Raw genomic sequence first — 6,000 nt, 5'->3', positions numbered from 1 at the left:
ACAAAATCTTCACGAGGAAATCGGTATATGTTAACAGTTACATGTTTATTCACCAAGTATGTCGAATGTATACCAGCACCAAATAATAGCTCCGAGACATGTGCTGCATTACTAATAAATCATGTATTTTCCCGTTTTGGTTTACCTCAGAGGATAGAGTCTGATAGAGGATCGCACTTCACTAGCGAAGTGATGGCCAAATTGTGGAAAATTTTGGGGGTTAAAAGGAAATTGCATATCGCCTATCGGCCAGCCTCTAGTGGTGGTGTAGAACGATACAATCAGACCATCGTTAATGTCCTTAAGAAATTTGTTAAGGAAACAGGCAAAGATTGGGATGTCAAACTCCCGCTGGTCCTGATGGCGTTGAGGGCTACTCCGAATACAGTTACAAAAATGTCATCTTTTGAACTGATGACAGGTAGACGGATGGTACTGCCCCAGCACTTATTGTATCGCACTACAGATCAAAATTTGATCAATGCTACCACCACACACCAGTACATAGAGGATTTACGTAAACATCTGCAATATGCTTTTGCCTTTGCCCAGCGAAATTTGGAAAGAGCTGCAACTAGTGCTAAGACATACTATGATCTCAAAACCTCCAAGAAGGAATATGAGATTGGTGACAAGGTCTATCTATACAACTTTGCAAGAGACCAGATCAAGGAACGGAAATTCCTTCCATCTTGGAAAGGTCCGTTCTCTATCATTGATAAAATCTCTCCGGTCGCATATAAATTGCAGGTGACACGGTATGGTGAAATCAGTGATAGATGGGTGCACATTAACCAATTACGTGCTTGCCATCCGAAGTCTCAATTGCAGTTGTTGGAGGACTGAACCCACCAATTCCTATCTGGAGATATTGAGATCATTATTAAATTTCCTTTAAACATATAATTCATCTTTTGCCTTACAGGATCCAGTAACATAATTTTATGTATATCCATTACTCAAACTGTTCATTTTAATAATTTAGAAAGGAAGGCCCAGACTATGACCAGACCGGCGATCGGAGGTGTCAATGACCGGACCCTAGAAGGAAGCTATAATGTCCTGTGGGAAAGACCAGATGCCAGAGATCGATCCGGAGACGATAACCTGATGTCCCAGGCCACCAAGGGCTAGTCCAGAGGAAAAGACCCGCCTAGGAGACCGTCTAAGAGACCTGTCGTGCGGAGGACCCATGGACCCCAAGGTGGATGTGCCAGGCCAGGCCGGCCTCATCACAAGACCAGGATCGTCATCGGAAGTGTCCATCTAAAGACGCCGAGTCAAGTTGAGGAACAACCAGCATGACCGCTGCCATTTTATTATCGGAAATTTTTTTTTTATTATTTCAGTCCCTTCACCGGAGAAGACGAACAATCACCCTAGCCAAAAGCCTCACTCATGTTTTTCGATACAGACACCCCTATACACGTGCCTGTACCCCAAAAACAAAGGGGGATTTTGTTGTGGGCTTTTGGAATCATGTCAAAAATATGACTTTTATCAAGACATAATGTTATATAGCAAACAGCTCAGCAGAACCGGATGTTAAGAGTTAATTTTGTCTTGGTTAAACCTTCAAGAATTCTAGTTAAAGAACTGAAGAGAACAGGGAATTAAGACTTTTCCAAGACAATGGGATTGTTTAAACTGTCCACAAGGACTATTTGTATATGGAAGTGAGAAGAATGCATCTACAGAAAGTCAAACACATAGGACTCTGACTTGTAAACATTTCAACAATAATGAGACGGGAACTCAACTGTTTGAAAGCTTAACCAAAACCTGTAGAGTGTGATGAACCAACAAACCTCTGAAACTATTACTATCTACTATTGTTCACCAAGGGTGAAAGCATTAACCATTGTTTACCATGAGTCCAATACAAGGGCTAGGCAAACAGAGATTTTTTTTTCCCTACACAGAGGAAATGTTGATGCTGAAACCAAGGGGTGAAATTCAGGACATTTAAGTTTAAAAGTTCACTGTATATCATTACAAAAATGTACTACAAAAACAGATTATAAATAAGATGTCATAGACTTTAAACACCACTAAATACTCAGCAATGGGAACTATATATCACTAACTTGAGTATTGAGATGATGGGAAGTAAGATGTATTATAAACTAGCATTAGTTACATGTCTTATCAGGAAACAAACAGGATGATACTTCAAGGAGGAATAACCGAATATACACCTATATTCCATGGTCCCTATTTAGAATATCATAGGTATGACCACTGCTATATCTGGATAGAGCCGTATATTTTATTCCTGAAATTACCTGAAGATTCCACCCAAGGTATGAGTCATCTCAAATACTCACATTGTTCTGTGATACATGACCGCCACCTGGCGGGCAGGTGAGAAATAGCTTATGTACACACATTTCTCAACTAGCCAATCAGGAAGCCTGGTGGGAAGGTATCTTAGAACAATGGACTAGTGGATATAAAAAGCCCATGTGCTGTAACATAAAAAAAAAAAACCTCATGAAAAAGAAGAACCCTCATAAGACCTCATGGAAAGACCTGACATCTGAAGAAGATCTCTGCTGAAATAACTACTCTTCCATCTTTTCAAACTTCCTAAAACTTTAAACCTCTAAACTTATAACTTCCTACATTCTCCCCTATTGAATCTCACTTGCCTATATATCAGTCTAAAGGCGTTCCACTGCCAGCTAAATCCACGGGAGAGTTGCCTAGTCTGACGTCCGGGTGTGGTGAGATGTTTATTTGATTTGTATTAATTACTTTCTCTGTTGTGTAGAATCATAAAATTACCTTAGTGTAGTACAACAATATTGGATAGTTAGATATATGTAGTCAGATACTGTGTTACTGTTAAAAAAATTGTTTATTGCCATATTATAAATTTTTCCATATTTCATAATTTATTGAATATTAATAACCAGAGTATCATATATCAAGGGCTTACTTCTTGCAAGCCTATGGCCACGGCATGTAAGAATATAACCTTTGAGATATTCGAAATTATTAATTATTAATAAATTTAATAAATATCATATCATTTAAATTTGTGATTGATGTAATTAGTTAGAGACATTATTAGTGTGTCTTACATTGGTAAGATATATTTTTGATTGTGTGTACCAATATTCATTTATCACCAGTCTTTTGTGTTTTGTGTTAATATATATATAATTTTTGTACATAAATAAATTTTTATATTTATCTATTATAAGGCAAATTTTGTGTGTATGGTACGAAATCATATTGGCTAAAAGAATTCAAGGTACAATAATAAGTGGTGATCAAATTATCAAGGTGTCCAAATTATTGGTTTACTAAATATTTGCCGTATTTTAACGGCTGGAGGCACTGTAATATTTCATCTAAGGGAAAGGGACACGCCCTTTATAAATAATATATATCCTTACATAAACCACCACAACACTGGTTTCCGCTACGCATCCCTATTTAAGCTCATCCACATTTCAACATCACGAAAGCTTCCTGGATGACCATCATCCTCTGCCTTATCTTCCCTGAGACTCTAGAACGTCATTCCGCCGCATCCGAAGGCACCCTGCTGCATCCATGGGAACGCCCGGGCGCACTCGGCCCATCCTGCTCTGGCTTCGTGTCACTCTGCCTATCCTGTTCGGCTGGAAGCTATCCCTACCTATTCCGTATAGTATAATAACATATGTGAATGTAATGGAGGTCTTTTGCTTTTCCTGATTGAGGGATTGGGAGGCGGGAATACTGTATGTAAGGCACAGAGAGATGCTCCGAGGGGATTGCTGCAGCTAATAAGTTAACATGATTTTGGCTTTGTGAACGAGCATCACCTCTCTCCGCCCACCGCCTGATAACTCCTTTTAGAATTTTTTTTCTTTTTTCCTCTCCGTCCAGCCTGCAACCATTATCTGATCCTGTGTGGGAGAGTGGCCTGGGGCCTTCCATGCCTTTCTGAACTTTTCATGTAATTATCCCCTGCATCCTTGCTCCCTTTTCTCAGACATGCGAGAGGTGATGCTCGATTCCTCTGCCACAATAGGGGCCTTAACCAATCCACTTTTTCTTATATACTGCTCAGTTTTTCCCAATTGCATATGGACATTGTCAGGTTTTGATCCTATGGAGCATAGTTGGTCAGTGTATGTAGACGTGGGGCCTTATGTTATTTTTTCCTGTTATTGCACTGTTTTTCACATGCATTGCATATGTTGCATTGTTATACTTTTGCCTCTCTTTCAGGTATGCCTGTACTACTCACTATGGCCCCTATCAACACCCATTATAGACATATTTCTTATACCAGACCTGATCTCTTCTAGGCACACTTGACTTTCACTTATGTACCTGCTTCACATGCACCATGGTATTTTTTCCTTTGCAACAAGCAGCGGTGCTTCTTTGCTGGTTCCCTACCCCCCTTGTGGCACCCTTTTTCCACCCTCCTCGTGTGCAATCCCTATATGCTCTAAGACATGCCGTTTTTCCAGAGACGGTCCGTAAACAGGGGCGGACTGACCATTTGGAAACTCGGGCACTGCCCGAGGGCCCGGGGTCAGTAGGGGGTTCCATGAGATGTCCCTGGTACCTTTTTCATAGGCTATTTTGAGTTTGGGCAAGGACACATGGGCCCCATGATCCCCTATTGCCCGGGGGCCCATGAGTTGTCAGTCCGCCCCTGTCCGTGACTTTACCCTACATATTTGGCGCCGAGGGCCCATTGTTACATTTTCCCCTCTCAAACCCTTCCCCACAGAACCCTACATTTTTTTTCTTTACTCTTTGTAAGAAGCCACCGACCGGCGGTTGTTCTCTTCCTGGTTCAACGCCTACTTCGTTCCCCACACAGTAGGCTCTGTTTTTACTGAAACCTTTTTTTTTCGGCTACTATTATTATTACTATCCTTCTTCCATACTCCTTTTCCCCTTTGTCTTCCTTTTTTTTCCTTTCTGATCCTTTTATTCTCTTCTTGATTCTTCTTCTCTTACGTGGAGAAGCGGGTCTTCTCCTCAAGCCGATTATCTCTAATCAAAGGGTCGGAAGTCCTCCTGCGCTATAAAAGGAAGTATATTTAACCTAAAGCTGCCAACACTCAAAAACTGATACCAAAAACAGTGTTAATCATATACAGTTGCAAGAAAAAGTATGTGAACCCCTTGGGATTACGTGGAGTTTTGCATGAATTGGGCATAAAATGTGCTCTGAACGTCATCTAAGTCACAACAAAAGAAGAACACAGTCTGCTGAACATAATACTACACAAACATTAGATATTGCCATGGTTTAATTGCACATAACATGTAAACATTTTCAGTGCAGGGAGGAAAAAGTATGTGAGCCCCTAGCTTAATGACTTCTCCCAGAGCTAATTGGAGCCAGGAGTGAGCCAACCTTGACTCCACTCAGTGTGATGATATCGATGTGTTGCTGACAGCTGTCCTGCCCTTAAAAAACACACACCTGTTTTGGGTTTACTGGTTTCAAGAAGCACTGTCTGATGTGAACCATGCCTCACAGAAAAGAGCTCTCAGAAGACCTACGATCAAGAATTGTTGACTTGCATGAAGCTGGAAAGGGTTACAAAAGTATCTCCAAAAGCCTTGATGTTCATGTGTCCATAGTAAGACAGACTGTCTACAAATGGAGAAAGTTTAGCACTGTTGCTACTCTCCCTAGGCTTGGTTGTCCTGTAAAAATGACTGCAAGAGCACAGCGCAGAATGCTGCATGAGGTAAAGAAGAACCCCAGAGTGTCAGCTAAAGACCTACAGAAATCTCTGGCACATGCTAACATTTTTGTTGACACATCTATAATAAGGAAAACATTAAATAAGAATGGAGTACATGGGAGGACACCACAGAGGAAGCCATTGCTGTCCAAAAAGAATATTGCAGCACGTTTGAAGTTTGCAAAAGAGCACCTGGATATTCCACAGGACTACTGGCAAAATATACTGTGGACAGATGAAACCAAGATTGAGTTGTTTGGGAAGAACACACAACACTATGTGTGGA

This window comes from Staurois parvus, unplaced genomic scaffold, assembly GCF_062004578.1.
Source record: "Staurois parvus isolate SC_StPar_1 unplaced genomic scaffold, SC_StPar_1.0 ptg001615l, whole genome shotgun sequence".
Classification (NCBI taxonomy): domain Eukaryota; kingdom Metazoa; phylum Chordata; class Amphibia; order Anura; family Ranidae; genus Staurois; species Staurois parvus.
The sequence above is the reverse complement of the archived record's forward strand: the minus strand, read 5'-3'. Positions refer to the sequence as shown.